The 18,102-nt window shown below is 42.1% G+C and overlaps 1 protein-coding gene across 3 annotated transcripts in view; it reads right to left on the bottom strand.

Moving 5' to 3' along the window:
- Positions 1–18,102, bottom strand: part of FMN1 (formin 1) — a 370,459-nt gene that overhangs the window by 157,090 nt on the left and 195,267 nt on the right. The window lies entirely within an intron of this gene.

Below are 18,102 nucleotides of genomic sequence, written 5' to 3'. Positions count from 1 at the left end.
TATCATTGGCATATTTTCATGTTGCTACTTTTTAAGTCACTCCGTAGCCTCCATTCCTGGCTGTGTCATCTGCTGGGTGTTTTAGGGGAAAGATCACGCGACCTTGGCTCAGCAGGTCATCAGTGCTATGGCCTTTGGAAAGTGACTTAACCGCTGGGATTCAACTTCATCATGTGCAGCTGACTGACCCAGCTTGTACATTTGTTCTAGAAATTAAATGACATCGTATGTAAAGTACCTAGAGGCGTTCTTGATGCCGATTATGTAGATAAGTTTTTCCAGTTTTGGAGAATTAGGTTGCTTCGTATTTGTGCTATGATTAATATAAGTGATGCAATATTTTGTACATAAAGCTTTAATTTTAAATTGTTTAAAATGTTTCTTTATAATAATATATTCGTATACCAAAACTTTTACAATTTCTTTAGAAACCCCAACTACCTCACTGAGTTGTGTCGATCTTGATGACTATCCATGGCAAGTGCTTCCTGGTTTGTGTTCCTCCAAACCCAGTGAGCCAAGTCAGTTCCCAGCAACATACCACACAGTGATCACTAAGGGAAAGTTACCTCTTCTCTCATGTGCCACAGCTACAAAAATCACTATGCCATGCACATCGCCGAATCTTGTGTTTTTAAATGCACTTTCTTAGGTAAAATAGAAACTAAACAGCTATGCTTCTCCTACCCAAGGATTTATAAACTTACCAAAACATACTGAAGACAAGATTAAACAGTAAGTAACATGAACACGCAGACTAGTACTAGACTGGCTGTTTGCTGGTTGAACAAGAAGACATACTGTGACTTTGTTCCACCCAAGATTGTCTAATCGTGCAAATTGTCCAATTACCTATTGATCGATCAATCCTGAATCATTATTGCCAGACCTTTGTCTTTCCTTTCTCTGCTCAGAGTGGCTACTTTTCTATAATTAACAGAACTAAAATATAGTAAATAACAAGCTTTCATCAAGATAAAAGCAAAATCGAGTTTTTCAGTCTATGCGTTTAATAATTTCAACATTAGTCTTAGAGAAAGATTCTGGGGGATACATAATGTCAAGAGTTTTAAAATAAATAGAGAAGAAACTTGGAATTTTAAATTTATTTTTATATGAAAGCAAAAGCAGAGGAGGAAGAGATTATATATAATCAAATATCTTCTTTGAAAATGCAAGTTCTGGCTTTTTCCTAGATAGAGGACACAAATCTGTAATACTTTCAACAATTAAAAAAAAGTAAAGTGAGATGATTTTTAAAAGTCCAATACAAAATTTGAAAAACATAAATTTTAAGTAAATCTTCAGCCATGCATTCTCATCCAACAAACCCCTGCTGTGGCAGTGCTCTGGACCCCAGGGATGGAGGTGGGAGGCTGAGCCAGTCCTTGCCCTCAGGAAGTCTGCAGAGCTTAGTGCCTTTTTAAAATTGCTGAAAAGAACCAAAAACGGAAATAAAACCATCTAACCACAAAGCACATTCAAAAGAAAAAAGGCGTTGGGAATTGACTAGATTTGCTCTTCAGTGTCCAGGCCAGTGACGGATACAATCGACATCAAAGAGACAGGAATGGGAATAAAATGTATGAAAAAGATCACAACTGGGTAGCAGAGATTCCTTCAAACTAACGTTCTCCAAGCCATCCAGTTAGAGTTCTGAAAACCATGAGTGATACATTGTACCTGCAGGGAAGTTACGGTTCAAATGCTAGTTTTTCTAATAGCTAATGAAAAGAAAGCAAGACAGCAACCACAGGAGAATTGGGAGGTGGGGGGAGGAAAGAGGGGAGGGAGAGGGGGAGGAGGGGGGAGAGGGAGAGAAAGAGAGGGAGAGAGAGAGAGATTGTCTGTCTGTCACTAGGAAAACCAAGCAAATCCATCCATCCATCCCCACCTCATTCACCTCATTGCTCAGTCAGGCTGAACTGTGGAAAGGATGTCACCACAGTGAGTCTGCCTTGCAATTTTGTCTAATGGCTCAACACAGCAGGTGTTTAGAAAAACAACGTTACCTTTAGCTGGATACTCACTTTAAGAGTTTTCTGAAATGGGATGCTGTCTCTTAGAAAAGGGTAAGCAGTGGTAAGTCAAAGTGTCTGTATTCTCTTCCCTCTCTGTGTCAAATTCTCTGTCTACTTCCGACTAGACCTGTAAACACATACCTCTAAGTTTCCATGCAGTCTTCCCTCAATTGTGCAATAATACCAGGTTTCTCAAAAACAGCTAAAATGGTAGGAACACATGTCCTGAGCCCTTTTAGTTTCTTTTCCCCACAATGGGTTGAAAGAATAACATGAAATTTACCCATTAACAACATATTAGGCGTACAGCACAGTACTGTTACCTATGTGCACACTGCTCTGTAAACATCTCTAGAAGTTCTTCATCCTGCATGACGGCAACTCTGGGCCCACTGGACAGCTATTCCCCATTGTCTCCTCCCAACCCCTGGCAGCTTTCTGCTTCCGTGAGTCTGACTACTTTCACACCTCATATAAATAGAAGTATTCGTCCTTCTGTGACTGGCTGACTTCACTTAGCGTCATGTCCATGAGGTCCTCCATGTTTTATCATATGACAGAATTTCCCTTTGAAGGCGGAATAATATTCCATTGTGTGTGTGTATGGGGGGGGGGGGTTATACACACACACACACACACACACACACACACACACAATCACCTTGTCTTTATTCATTTATCCATTGATGGACAGTTAGGTTATTTGTATTTCTTGGCTATTGTGACCAATGCCTCCATGAACATGACAGTGCAAATACCTCTTTGAGATCCTGTTTTCAAGTCTTCTGAATAAATATCCAGAAGTGGTGTTGCTAGATGATGTGGTTGTTCTATTTTTAATTTTTTGAGGAATTTCCATACTGTTTTTCATGGTGATTGAACCATTTTACATTCGTACGCACAATGCACAAGGGTCCCAGTTTCCTGAAATCTTCACCACTTGTTTTTTGTCTCTTTCTCTCTTTCATTTTATTTTTTTATAATGGCCGCCTAACAGGGGTGAGATGATGCCTCATGCTGGTTTTGATTTGCATTTCCCTGATAATTAGTGATGTTGAGCATCTTTTAATACACCTGTTGGCCATCTCTATGTCTTTGGAGAAAGATCGATTCAAGTCCTTTGCCCATTTTTTATTAATTAATTTATTTGTTACAGATGGTTTTGTTTGTTTTATTGTGTTAAGGAATTCTGCACATATTTTGAAATAGTAACACCTTGTCAGATACGTGGCTTCTCAGTGCTTCCTCCCATTTCATAGGTAGCCTTTTCACTCTGCTGATTATTTATTTTGCTGTGCAGGAGCTTTTCAGTCGGCCGTAGTCCCACTTGTCTGTCTGTGCTTTTGTTGCCTGTGCCTTGGTGTCATATCCAGGAAATAATTGCCCGGACCAATGCTATACAGCTTTTCCCCGGGTTTTCTTCCACACGTTTTATAGTTGCAGATCTTACGTTCACGTCTCTAACCCCAAAATCAACCCAGTTGATTTTTGTTTACCCTGTAAGGTAAGTGTCCCGTTTCTGTCTTTGGATATGGAGGTGCAGTTTTCCCAACACCATTTGTTGAAGAGACTATCTTTTCTTGGAACATTTTGTTAGAAACCATTTGACCATGTGTGAATTTATATCTGGGCTCTCTCTCCGGCTCCACTGGCCGTAAGTCTGTATTTATACCAGCACATACTGCCGTGAACACTGCAGCTTGGCATGTGTTGAATGGAAAGTGAAGGATAGCATCAAACAAATTACAAGAAAAAATTAGAAGGAGAGGGTTAAAACAACAAAGAGTAGCATATATATACATATATGTAATGTATATATTAAATACACTTAAGTCCAATATGCAAAATGACTAAAAGGAATCACACAGAAGAAAACAACACATTAGACTAATAAACAGACCAAATGGGAATTCAGTCAACTAAAAATTCTGGCCCACGATTATAGTATATATCCAGATCTTTCTGAAATGATTTAGTCATTGAGCCCAGCAGGGGTGGGGAACATCCGGCCCACGGGCCATATAAGGTCCGTGAAATCAATACTAGCTAACATCACATGCCTCACCAAATTAGCCTGACCAAATATAGTAGGTGAATTTTTAAGTTGATAATTTTGTATGGCTCATGAATGATGTTATAAATGTCCAAATGGCCCTTGGCAGAAGAGAGGTTCTCCACCCCTGGATGTGAGGAGAAGGTGTTGGGGGCAGGGAGAAGGGGAAAAAAAGGAAATTTGATAACCAAAAGGGAGAAAAAGGAAGAGAGGTGTTCTTTAGGCTCTCTGGTCATATTTTGTGAGCTCGTGGCCAAGTCTTGGCCAACCTCATCTCGGGAGCAAAGACTGGAATGAGCAACGGTTCCTTCACTGAACACACATTTGTTAAATGACTCTATTTGCCAGGGATTGAGCTCAGAATTAAAGATGTATAAAGTTCTGGAGAGTTGATAAGTTCACAGAAATATTTATTCATTTTTTTTTCTATTTTCTTTTTGTAAATTTACTGTTCTGGATTATAAAAACAAAAACTGCTTGTTGTAATAAAAACACATAAACTGCTTAGAAAGCAAACAAGGAAATCATGGAATGCTCTCTCATTCCCCAACCTACCCAGCTACCATCACTAGTAATGGGGGGTTGTCTCCTCTGTCTAACCATGTGTGTGTGCCCACCTGTGTGTACTGTTTCATCTTTATAAAAGTGGCTAACAATACATTTTTCTTCAACTCCCTCACCAGTGTGGCATCTTTTTTTCTTTCATAAACACGTTACTGGATCGTCCATGTCAGTACAGGCATAGCCTCTTCTAAGTACGACACATGCTTGACGTATTCCTCAACTGACAGACATTTAGATATAGTCCGTGTTTCGTCAATTAACAAAGCTACACAGAACAACCATGGAGATATATCCTTGGTCACTTGAGCTTGCATTTCGATAGAATAGATTTATAGAAGTTGTTCAAACAATATGTCCATTTCAAATTTTAATAAATATTGCCAAATTGTTTCTAATAGGTGGTATTAATTTATATTCCTATCAAGTATTTCAGAGTGACCGTTTTCCTGTTCCCTCACCCACTATGGGTATTATAAATTTTTAGAAGTTTGGCCAATAGGATAGGTAAAATGTGTTTTCAATATTTGCATTTTTAATTATTTAATAGTAAGGCAAAACATTTGGTTCTTGGTCACATGTTCTTGTGAATTGTCTTTGTAGATTCTTTTTTGCTGTTTTCCTATTACTAGGTCTCTTAAGCCGGTACAGTGCAAAGAAATTTGAATAAGAACATAGCTTGTATGATTTCACTCATATGTGGGATATAAACCTGAAAGCAACAGGTGAATAAACAAGAAACACAAACAAAAACTCATGGATACAGACAAAAGTATGATAGTAACCAGAGGGAAGGGGGGTGAGAGGTAGTAATGGAGAAAGGGGGTCAAATTGTGGGTGGTGGGTACACAATGCAATATACAGATGATGTATCATAGAACTGTACATCTGATGCCTATATAATCGTATTAACCGATGTCACTCCAATAACATTTTTAAAAAAGAACAGCTGAATCGCAAGAAGCAAGAGATATAAAAAAGATCGCTGTGGACAAGCGGCACCTTCTAAGGGAAGGAGAGGGAAGAGATGGACCTGCACTACACCCCTACTCAGCACCAGGCATTGTGCTCACAACGAATCCAAATGGATGCTGTGACCTGGGCAGTGAGCACCACAGCACTGTAGACCGATGTTCCTTGAGTGTCCCCGCCGTGCATTTCTACAGCGATAACAAGACTTCGTGCTCAAGGGTCCTGTAAGCCAGTGCAGTCCCCTCGCCCCCAGGGCATCCCAGCAAGGGGCACAGACACAGAACATTTTGCTCAGCCAACCCAACACTCCTTTTTGATATCTGAGATCAAATCTCAGAACTCCTTACCCAGATCTATACCTATTCTCTGAGGCATGTACTTTTACAACAGAGTAGTTAGGAAGAAAATGCTAAGGAGGGGAAAAAACCAAGCATGAAGAAAACTGATGGAGAGAATAACCAACAAAAAGAAAGAACAGTTTTTTGAAAACGCACTGCCAACTTTTTTTTTATATTAATTAATTTACTTTTGTTATAGATATTTCTCCCTTTTCCCTCATTGACACCCTCCTCCTGATCCCGCCCCCTCCCACACTGTTGTCTATGTCCATTGGTTATGCATACTCTCATATACGTTCTTTGGTTTATTTCTTCCCCACCCCCACCCCCTCACCCACCTGAGGTGTGTCAGGCTGTTCCTTACTACTATGTCTCTGGGTCAATTTTGTTCATCAGCTTGTTTTGTTCATTATATCCCACAAATAAGTGAGATCATGTGATATTTGTCTTTCTCTGATTGGCTTATTTCGCTTAGCATAATATTCTCCAGGTAGAAAGCATAGATTTATAATAAATAAAATCTTAAAAAAAAAATATGTTCAATTAGTTATCAATTAAGAATTATTACATCATTTAGAAAATAATTCATTTTAGAATCATGTTAAAGTTTCAGATAACCAGATGCAATATATGTGGAATCTTGTGTTAAGTGAAAATACCCTTGTTTTTTCTTTTATTGCTTTATATTCTTGGTAAGCCAACTTCTAGACAGATTCAAGTGAACTTCAAAAATTTCTCTCTGAAGAGAAACAGCATATGATAAGAAGATGAACTAATATTGTGTATTTATTCTCCCCAATTCACTAACTTCTCTAACATATTTTGTGCTTGAAAAAACATCACATGCAGTCACCTACACCTTCCTTATTCACATCAGTAAACTGTGTGGGCTCATGATGACTACCTGGAAAATGTTTAGCACCCTAAGGTGCCTGAGACTGTCTGATACTTACCAGTCTGCCCTTTTTATATTAGAAAATGGAACTGATACATTAAAAAAATGACCATAGTATTTTAGATATCAAAGTTATGGCAAACTATTGATTAATGCAAAAATTTAATCAATCAGCACCAATCCCTTCTGGTTGTTATTATCTGGTGCTATTGCAAGTTTTAAAAAGTGGTCTGGCCCGCCTGGCTGGTTGTTGCTCAGTGATTGAACATCGACCCATGTACCAAGAGGTCGCCGGTTCGATTATCGTTCAGGGCACATGCCCAGGTTGTGGGCCTGATCCCCAGTGGGGGGCTTGCAGGAGGCGGCCAATCGACGTTCTCTCTCATCGATATTTCTATCTTTCTCTCCCTCTCCCTTCTTCTCTCTTGCATCAATACAGGAAAAAAAAAAAAGTCTGGCCCAAGTCAAATTTCTCAGCAATGTAACTAAGTAGAAATACAAATAAGGCAAAAGAAGTCCAGCCATTAAACAACGGGCCTCTCTAGCTTTTCGCTTTAGCATGCTGAGCTGTCCTGGCCCCTGAACCAGCTATGGAAAGTAACTGGTATCATAGTCTGGTGACCTGTTATTAAGAGAAAAGTCAGGAGATCAGCCTCCTATTCCTAGGCCTGCTCTGACTCATCATCACATCAATGCTGAAACGCAGTCGGTCCAATTCAGCAGCATTCACCAAATGTAGACTCCTATGGTAGTGTACCATGAGGGATGCAAAAACAATTACATGTGTACATGTATATGAATATACGTGAATATGTACACATCCTCATTCAATCGGAGCTCAAAAACCAGTTTAAAAGGAAACATATAAATAAGTCTCATACAAGGGAGCTATTTACAGGGATCAGTTAACACAAAGAATTTCTCATTATTCTTATGTGTACGATCCCTAAAAATTCCAGGACTGACTGAAAGGTGGGGTTATGAAGAGATGGCTGTTTCAGGCACAGTCTTCCCTGGAGAAACTGAAAGTAGGCCCCAAAGTGTTAGATTCAGTGCACTTTCCTGAAAAAAAGTCCAGGTCTCACCCTCAGGAAACCTCTCCACAAAGGAGAGTTGAGAGAGCAGCTCTGCAGACCATGAGCTCTAAGTGATTCTGGAACTCATATTCTGGCTATCCCGTGTCCAAAGGCTCTGTCCATTCTGCTGGTCACCAGGGCGAAGGCTCTTCTCGGCACTGAGACCACCAGCAGTGGGGGCATTCACCCCACAGGAGACCTTGAGGCCGGTCCACCACATTTGGTTGTTGGCTCTTGGGAGGAGTCCTGACTTCATTGCTCCACAGCTTCATACTATGCATTTCAAATGAATGGTTTCCCAAGTCGATGTGGGTTGTAGGCCAAGTTATGCTAAGGCTCCCAACATGACTTCCTTCCAGGGGGTTTCTTGGGAAAGAGGGCCCACTTCAGGCTGCTTGAGGAAGATCCATCAGAAAACATCTTCTGGGAGAGCATGAGCACTTGTAAAAGTTTCCTTAGCCAGCGTGGACTCTGGTTGACATGGTTTTGAAATCATTTAACCCTCAGCATTGAGGAAACCCGAAAATGCTGCTTAACTCACCGTGCAGGCCCTGAACTGGCCCGGGAGCCCAGCTATTGAAGGATGGGCTTCACTGGAGAAGAATGTTCATGCCACCCTTTTAAATTTAAAGAATTACCCCGGTTACATATCACACAAGGTACACATTTATAGCCATTTTCTATCACCAAACAACTGTAAACCCAACCTAAGCTTTTCATGCTACTCCTATACCATGACTACTCCCCGTAATCCTTTCCGTTCTTCTTTGTCCTCGTGAGCATATTACTCGATTTGTTTAATCCTCAAAATCATTTTCTGGTATTAAGTAACTTCTGGCACCAAAGCATTTTATTTTTTCTGGCTCGAATTCCTCCTGCTTCTATTTCCATCTTTTTCTGCTCCCGGGGAAGGCAGACAATAGCTGGTCTCACCATCTTCAACACAAAGCTCCTTCATAAACCTGAAGCCCATCAATTTTTTTTTTAAAAACAAGAGACATGTTAGGAAGCTCTTAGTTTATCTTGGTCCTATCTGGAGTCAGCTGAACTTGGCAGCACACGGCCTTCTCCTAGGTATAATTACAGTCTGGAGGAGAATGCAATTTGTGCAGCATTCCACTGACCTACAAGGTGACCTTGTGCAGGGGCACATTCGCAGGTTGTGTTAAACCCTATTAGACATGCCTAGTTTAAGGCCAAGCCTTTCCAGACCCCTGCCGCATGCCAGGATTAGGGCATGTCACACATGCGTATTATTACATCGCCTGAGGGACTCTCCCAGTGCCTTCCGGAGGGGGGCAAAGCAGGCCCCCGCTCCGCACTGTCTAAACCTGCACTGTGATCCAGTGTATCTGAATTATTATTATTTCTTACACGTGTGGATGTTTAGGAAAACCTGCCTCTTTAAATAAGAATGAAGACAGAAATGGGAAGAAAGATTTGCTACCCTGGAAAAACCACTCCCTCACTGCTCAGCTAGAGAAGTCTAGCCAGACAGACAGAAAGAATTCCTGCCAGGTCTGGTGGGACCTGCACATCTACATAAAATCTGTATATCTCTGCAGCTTTCTGCCTGAGCTTGGAGGATGTGGCCAAAAGAAAGAATAAAAATAAACGGTATGAAGACACCAGCGAAGCATGCTCAGCCGAGCAAGTCTGGCAGAGCTACACAATTAAAATAACGCTAGGAGCCTTCTTCTTCCAGGGAGCCTTCCCCAGCTAGAAATGAAGACGATTTCTATACCGCCGCCTTCACGGGACGCCAAGCACACTCGGACCTGCACCACATCGAGTAGGTGTTCTGTGCTGTGGCTTAGTCCTCGCTGTGAGTTTTCTCAGTTTCAGCCTCAGGATTTCCATCTCCAATGAGGCTGATTTTGTCATACAGCCTGGAGAATAGGCACCAGGTCTAGGTCAACGCAGCCACGTGAGTTATCACCAATGAGAGTTATCACCAATGAATTTCTCCCGGGCACTGTAGGCAAATGAGGGCATGCTGCCCCCTTTCCTGTCCAAATCCCCCTCCCCCACCGAGAACAAAGAACCCACATACACGAGCCGACATTTGTTTTCATGATAATGAGACATATATAGAGATAGATAGATAGATCTGTGTGTGTGTGTGTGTGTGTGTGTGTGTGTGTGTGTGTGTGTGTGTATCTCAAATACCCAAATGTAGAACATTCTCAGGGAGACTGAACACCGCAGTGGAAAATATACAGAAAGTAGACAATCTGACTCTCCAAAGGAAAATTCTAAAAAAGACGCTATTTCTATTTTTGTACCTTCAGGCTGGCAATGTCCTTTGCTTATGCTTCATATCAACACTCACTGGATGCCACCACTTGGCAAAGCCAGACTTGAAGGGCTGGGCTGCAGCACATGTGCCATGGGGACAAGCCAGCCCGCCCCACTGGCAGTGATTCTGCCGGTTCTAAGCCCCCGGCTGCCGAAGGGATCCAGGAACTCTCACGGCTGCGGGGTTCACCTTCCAGACCTTCTTACGGGGTTCACCTTCCAGACCTTCTTACGGGGTTCACCTTCAAGACCTTCTTACGGGGTTCACCTTCCAGACCTTGTTACGGACGAGGTAGGAAGGCAGGTAGAATCCTGTTAGAGATGTGGACATGGCTGCACCCCTCCTAAGGAACAGCAGCTGATCATTTATTCTGGATGCTTCCAAATCATGCGTATAAATGAGCATGGGGTCTGACTTTGGCTGGATTAGAGAGCAGTATCTTCCGGGGATGAGATACAGTCTATCGAGGGGACACCCAGCTTTAAATGTACTCCCCTTAGACTGTCCCTTATTCATATACCACCAAATTGCAAACTCTTATTTTATAAGTGATAAAAATCCAATTTGGAAAATAGAGTGAGAATTTCCCCGTGGGAGGAAATCCCAGAAGTGACGACGACGGCCCAAGGCCGGGCGGCGTGGTGGCCCATAGTTGCAAGCCTTAGATGCAGAGAAGACGACAAAAGCTCCTGGGAGGAAGCGGCGGACACAGCCCCGCTTCCCAGCCATGGCTCTTCTGGTGCCCCCCTGCCATCTCCCGCGCAGCAGTGACTAGAGATGAGCCGGCTACGCGACGCGACGGGCGCTCCCCGCCAGCGCCAGGAGTGAGCGCCAGCTGGGGGAGGAGGGCAGGACAGGCCTTGGCAGCCAGCTTGCTGCCTCTCCTCCAGGAGAGGGAGCGCTTCCTTGGAAACACGCAGCTGTTTCTTGGCAGGTGCCCAGGAAAATAAATGCTGACTCGGCCTCCTTGTTCCCGTCTCCTGTGCTCTGCCCCCTGCCACTCTCTGGCACCGCACCCAGAGAAGCTGGCTGGCTGGTTCCATGGGGCCATATGATGAAATGTCACCTGACTCGGGACAAACAAGCCCTCTCTGCGGACGGCCATCGTGGCTGGATCTGCTTCTGGGTAGTGGCCTCCATTGACTGGCCTGAATAATGCCATTAAAATAAGCTCTCCCCACGCGGCCTGATTATCTGTCCCACCGAACGCTTCGAGGCACACTGGGCTTCACTGTTCTGTCAAACTGTTAAGTCTGACTCTCTTCCATGGCCTTATTTTTGGGGACACATAAAATTGCTCATGTGAAGTTTACTTTAAGGATTTAGGCTCTTCACCAAGAAATGTGAAAAGGCAAATTGTCACCCTGTCCTGCGTCTGAGAACATATTTGGCATCCCGTCCCCTTACTGATGAGACACAAAAACCCTTTTATTGGTTTTAGGCTAGTGGATTCTGTTCAGAAAGCAAATGGAGAGAAGGCCATAGCAGGTGAAGGCATGGCTGGGCAGGGGCAGGGGTGCGGTGGGACGGAAGGGGTGGGCAGGAGAGAATCCTAATGGCTCTGGAGCTTTTGTGTTATGCGAGAAACAGACTCCAAAACAAAGTCCCACACGTTCTCTCACAGATGACAGACTTAGGAGAGAATATGACCATGAGACATCAATGCATTCATTGTCCTGTCTTCAGATAAGGCCAAAGCTACCGTCACACAAAGGTACAGATGAAAAACGTCATCCTATCATTTCTTAGAGCTCAAATCCCCTTCAAGAGCGCTTGCTGGTAACAGTCACGATACAATTCTAAACCACGGACAACTACCCTGGTGAGAAGCCACTGTCCTGAGGGCGACGGAGCAGAAAGACATGAGGAAGGAAACAGAACTATGGAAGCTCCAACTTATGGTAAAACATAAAACAAAAGACAGGCTTTTCACACTGATGGTATGAATGCTAAGAAAAGGAGAGGAACCAGGACCACTCTTTGGGACAGAAGTTAGTGACATTAGGATAACCAAGAAAACTTCAGTTGTGTACCTTCAGGTGGCCTCCAGCTATCATGGCTCCACTCCAAGGCCAGGGACGTGTTCCGCAGATGTGATTCAATGTTTAACAGCAGGGTACATTATTTATTCTCTGCTTCAGGAGAGATGGGAGTTCGGAGGCTCACCATTCAAGATATACCATAGGCAATAGGTATATGAGCTTGTTTTAAATTTCTATATTCCAACCACCGTTTCCATTCCCCCTGTCCCAACAATCAATCTGCACGGCTGTCAATGACTGGGTAGAGCAAATGTCCCTTCGTGTCCCCACCCACTCTACTGGAACAGCATTGAGGAGAAAAGTGAAAGCTCTCTCGCGACCATCCCGATTGCATGGGAAACGTCCTCACCCTACATACATCTACATGTTGTGGGCAACGCCCTAGGGAAGTTTGGTAGAGGTGCTAGAACATTGTCTAGAGTGTAAAGCAATCAAGAATCTGGGGGATGTCCTCGAGAAGTACTGTGTGCATGTGAGTTACTAGGGACCTCATTAAACATACAGGTTCTCACTCACTAGGAATGCAATGAGGACATGAGGAAGACATGAGGAAAGACATGAGGAAGGAAACAGAACTATGGAAGCTCCAACTTATGGTAAAACATAAAACAAAAGACGGCTTTTCACACTGATGGTATGAACTGCTTGGGATTGAACTGTATGTAGTCCCCCTAAAGGAAGGTGTGTCAAAGTCCTCACCTCTAGTACCTCAGAATGTGACCTTATTTGGAAACAGGGTCCTTGCAGATGTAATTGGTTGAGATGAGGTCCTACTGGAGTCAGGTGGGACCCTGCTCCAATATGACTGGTGACCTTATTAGAAGATGGGCATGTGAAGACAGAGACATGGAGGAGGCATGCCAAGCGATGATGAAGGCAGAGACTGGAGTTACGCAGTTGCACGTCAAGGAATGCCAGAGATTGCCAGCAAACCACCAGAAGGCAGGAGGAGAAGGATTTCCCTACCAGTTTCGGAAGGGGCATGGCTCTGCCAACACCTTGATTTCAGACTTTCAGTCTACAGCACTGTGAGATAATACATTTCTGTTCTTTTCACTCATCCAGGGTGCTGAGACAGCCCTCGAAAACAACTACAGGGCCTGAGATGCTTAAGTTTCTAATAAGCTATCAGGTGATGCTTTTGCTTCTGGTCCACAGACCACATTTTGAGTAGCCCGATGACCGTAAATGAATGCATTATTTAGTTTATTATCACTGGCACTTAGCACACTGCCTGATGCATATGTACGTATGTTTATATAATCCCCGATTCCCTGAGCTTTTTTGGCTAACTAGCTGAAAATGCTTCCCTTTCGCTATCAATCTCCATAGACTCTTCTCTTCAACCTATATGCTCAGTGGAGGAGGATGGCTTTCTCATATGAAACCAGTCCCAGGTACACAGGTAACCACATTGCCCTCCTACGAATTCTAAGTAACAAAGTTTATAAGACCTTTAGACTCCCTGTCTTACCTGTATAATTTCTCATTTAACGTTAAGACATTGAACCTAGTCTCGTATCTATTCTTGGTGGTTAAAATAGGGCTTTTCTCTCCAGAGTTTAGAGTGTTAGGCTTTTGAAGAGAACACATGCTAATAATTACTCCAAGCTGTTTAGAGATAATGGACAACAGAAAAGTTATTATCTTCATGTCATCGTATGTCTTTGATATGATAATCATCGCATTCAAGATATCAGAAATGATGGATGGCCTTTGATTTCCAGTGCATCAGATGCAAATTACCTGGCCCTCTCCCACTCCTGCCCGGAAGGTGAGGACTCCCGACAGTGGGCACTCCTGACTTCAGGCTCCCGGGCCACTAGGTGGCAAAGTCTGTGCCCAAACTCGAAGAGGAACACTTCCTTTTTTAAAGCTACCAGGTTCCTTTACTTTTCCCTTTTATGGACGTCCTTCACCTAGAACAACCTCACGCACAGCCTTAATCTGCAGCCATCGCTGTAGTGTACACTATTTATGACCTAAGTCCTGCTACTCTGTTAACTTTCTGCCTAACAACAGTTGACATAAGTAACGCATTGCCCTGGTAGACTCCCTGAGCTCCCTCCATAAACAAAATGACGGTTCCAGGAAATGTTAGGAAGGCGGGAAAGATGAAAGAGCACCATGCGTACATATTTTTAAATTGCTACAAGGTTCTGTTAGGGCTGATGGGGTACAACCCAGCACGTCTCCCCTGTAATTGGTCTTTACCATCCTCCTCACGCTCACAGCACATCCATCACGGAGAGTCGGCGCACGTTACATTCTGTCCTTCAGTCGTCCATGTGAATGGGACAGCAGTGATCCAGAACATTTGCTCACCATCACCTATGCCCAGCGAGCCGGCCTCTGCTCCCATCCTGCCTGGAATCGTGACTGTGTGCACCCAGAGTCACCTGCTGATAGCTGAGAGCCCCAAACACACTGTAGGCAATGTGCCCAGCATCATCCAGGGGTCCGATTGCCAGTCCTGTGTCCTTCCCCTTGGAATGCATCTCCTTCCAGCGAGGAGGCACGTGCCTTCCTGGTCATGTTGCAACAAGGCAATGGCCACGAAGATGTAAAGAGCATTAGGCTAGCAGAGTAAAGGCCTTTTCACCTCCTTTTCTCCCATAAAATCAACAGAAATTATGAGGCCAAGGATCAGAAACACAAACTCTATCGTTAGTGAACTACTAGACCCCTTTAACTTCAGAACAGAAAATGTGAAGGCAGAAGGAGTTGGAGGAGTAAGTCTGAAGACGCAAGGACAGGCCTGACTGTCTGCAGTGGAGGGCGGAACCTTGGACATGAGCAAATGACAGGCACATGTGCTGGGGAAGGCGAGGGTGAGGTGAGGGTGAGGTGGTGGCCAAATATAAGGGGATTATTTAAAAGTTAGTCTATGGTGCAATTAGGTGACGGATGTATAACCCCACTTGTCATTATCGGGAAGTATGGTTTCTAGAGAAAACAAGCAGACAGACAGGATGCACGGACACCAGGCACACAGAGGATGGGTGAGGTGCTGGGCTGGAATGGAGCCATGGTCACAATACCTCTCACAATGCCAGCGGTCAGGCTGAGCCCCGCCCCCGCCCCCGTCCGATGCCTGGACACATTCCATCTGGAAAAACGGATCAGTCTAAGAGCAAAGACACACAGAACCTACATTTTTGGGCTGATGGTCAATGAAAGGGCTGGTCTGCAATTGTTTGCACCATGATGAGATCCCCCACTGGGTGAACCTTGTCCATGTACACTGAGCTTCCCCCCAGGTTTATCACACCCCAATCTTATACATAATATAGCAGCCAAGGATCACCAACTATCTGAGGAAATCCTCTAGCATAAAATACAGAGGTCAAAACCAAAAAAATATATAAAAAAGGAACTTGGAAGAAGAAACAGAAAGAAAGTAGTAACAGAAGAAAATATAAAGAACTATAATTTATAGACTCAGAAAATTAATTTTTTTTTTTTTTTAAAGTAAAATGAGCTTTTATAAATTAAAATATAATTCTGAAATATAAAAATCCTTGTCTATCAAAATCGGAGTTCTATAGTAACTATCTAAAATTGTAGAAGCAGTAGATGGCAGAATACATATCAGAGAGAAACCTAAGTGTTCAAAACTGGTCCTCTGGGGGGTCAAAATGGGAAAGGGAAGGGGCAAAAGGAAACTTTTTTTTTTACTTTTAAAAGCTGCAAAATATCATACAAAATAATAGCATATGTACATTTAAGCATAATTTAAAGTGTGTCAAAAATAAACCATGTACGCATACCTCCCCTTAAGAAAGTGAGAATACCTTTGAAGGTATCTTCCTCCACAATATTCCTCCAAAGGAACCATTTTTCTGAATTTTTGTGTTCATTTTTCCCTTGCTTTAAAAAATAATAGTTTGGCCACAAATGTGTGATTCCATAAACTAACTTTGCTTTTCATGTTTTTGAACTTCAGATCAATGGTCTCATTCTTTTGTGACTTTTTAAAAAACAGAACATCAGGTTTATGAATCATCAATGTGGATGCATGAGGCTGTAGTTGATTCTTTTACAAAGCTGTATAGTATTCTATTATGTGGTTTTACCTCAGTCCATTTATCCACTCAAATGATGATGGATGGATTTTTGCTATTAAAAAAAAGCTTTTTCAAACATTCTCCTATGGGTCTTTTGTATAAATGTGCAAAACTTTAAATAGATGGTGTATATATCTTTACATGAGCTAGATAGAGCCAAGCTGTTTTTGATGTATATGGAATAACTAACCTTTTCATTAGCAGCAGTGAGTGTTCCTACTGCTTGACACCCTCTCAATATTTCAGTCATATTTTTTATTTTTTGCCAAGCTGGTGGGTCTAAAGTGGCATCTCTGCATTTCCTAGTTGTTGACTTACCTTTTCATGTTTCTTGACCATTCATTCCATGACAAGCCTGTTCATATCTTTTGCCCATCTTTCTATTAGAAGGTGGTCATTTTTCTATTGAGTGGTAAGAATGCTACCCATATTTTGGATGGGAATTCTTCTTCAGTTATATATGTTACAAACGTCTTCTCCAAGCTTGTGGCTTATCTTTTCATATTCTTGGTGTCATCTTTTGAAGAGCAGGAGCTTTGTTTTTGTTTTTTTTAATGCAATTTTATTTTAATGTAAATATTTCTTATTTTATTTATGCTTTTTGTGTATTTTCTAAGTGAGGCTAAAGGATATGATCCTATATCCTTTTTAAAAACCATTGATTTAAATTTTTTTTTTTATTCTTACCAGAGGACATTTTTCCATTTTTTGTTCAGATAGAGTGGGAGGGAGAGAGAGGAAGAGAGAGAGAGAGAAACCTTGACATGAAAGGGACACATCATGTGGCTCCCTCCTGCACGACCCAACTAGGGGCGGGGACAAACTGCAACCAGGGTTCGTGCCCTTAGTGGGAACCGAACCCAGTACTCTCTGGACCGAAGGTCAACACTCTAACCGCTGAGCCAAACCAGCCGGGGCTAAACTATTTTTTAATAATCAATTTACATACTGATAGGAGATACATTTGCTATATATTAGTTTCCATATATGCATGGATCTCTTTGGAACTCTCGATTCCTTCCACTGACTTTTGTTTTTGTTTTGTTTTATTCTGTGCCAATTATTACCATACTACAGCTACCTTACTACCTATTACTCAATTGTTAATATGTGGTAGAATAAGTATCCTACTTGGTTTTTCCTTTATAGAGTATTTTATTTTTCAAATTTTGTTTATTATCCTCTTGCCTTTAAAAAATATATAGTTTTGCCACAAATGTATGATTCCATAGTTCTTTGGCTTTCATTTTTTTAACTTCAGACCAATGGGATCATTCTTTTGTGACTTATTTATTTTTGTTTTACTAAATGTTATGCTTAAGGTTGTTTTTGTAAGGTTACTTTTGAAACTTTGCTCTTACATATTTTTAGAATAAGTTTGCCAAATTCCAAATAATCCTATATAGATTTTGATTAGAATGACTTTAAAATTTGAAATCAATTCAGGGTTAACTGACATCTTGACAAAACTTATTTTCCTATTCATAAAGAGAACATCTCTCTCCTACTTAGGTACTTTAATGCTTTCATAACAATTTTTAATACATTTCCGGATTCAGTGTACTAATACTCTGCTTAGGATCTTCACGTCTGTAGGAGAGACTGGACTCTGATTTCCTTTTTATTTCCTGTCCTTGTCTGGTAGTGTTATCAAAACTATATGCTAGCTTTGAATGTCACATCACTGTCTAGTCTGTCAAGTATTTTGTGTAAGAAGGAAACGTTTGGTGCAATAAAACCATCTGGGCCCAGACTTCCTTTGTGGGAAGATATCAAAC

Source organism: Molossus molossus, unplaced genomic scaffold (assembly GCF_014108415.1).
Source record: "Molossus molossus isolate mMolMol1 unplaced genomic scaffold, mMolMol1.p scaffold_m16_p_1, whole genome shotgun sequence".
NCBI lineage: Eukaryota > Metazoa > Chordata > Mammalia > Chiroptera > Molossidae > Molossus > Molossus molossus.
The sequence above is the reverse complement of the archived record's forward strand: the minus strand, read 5'-3'. Positions and strand labels throughout refer to the sequence as shown.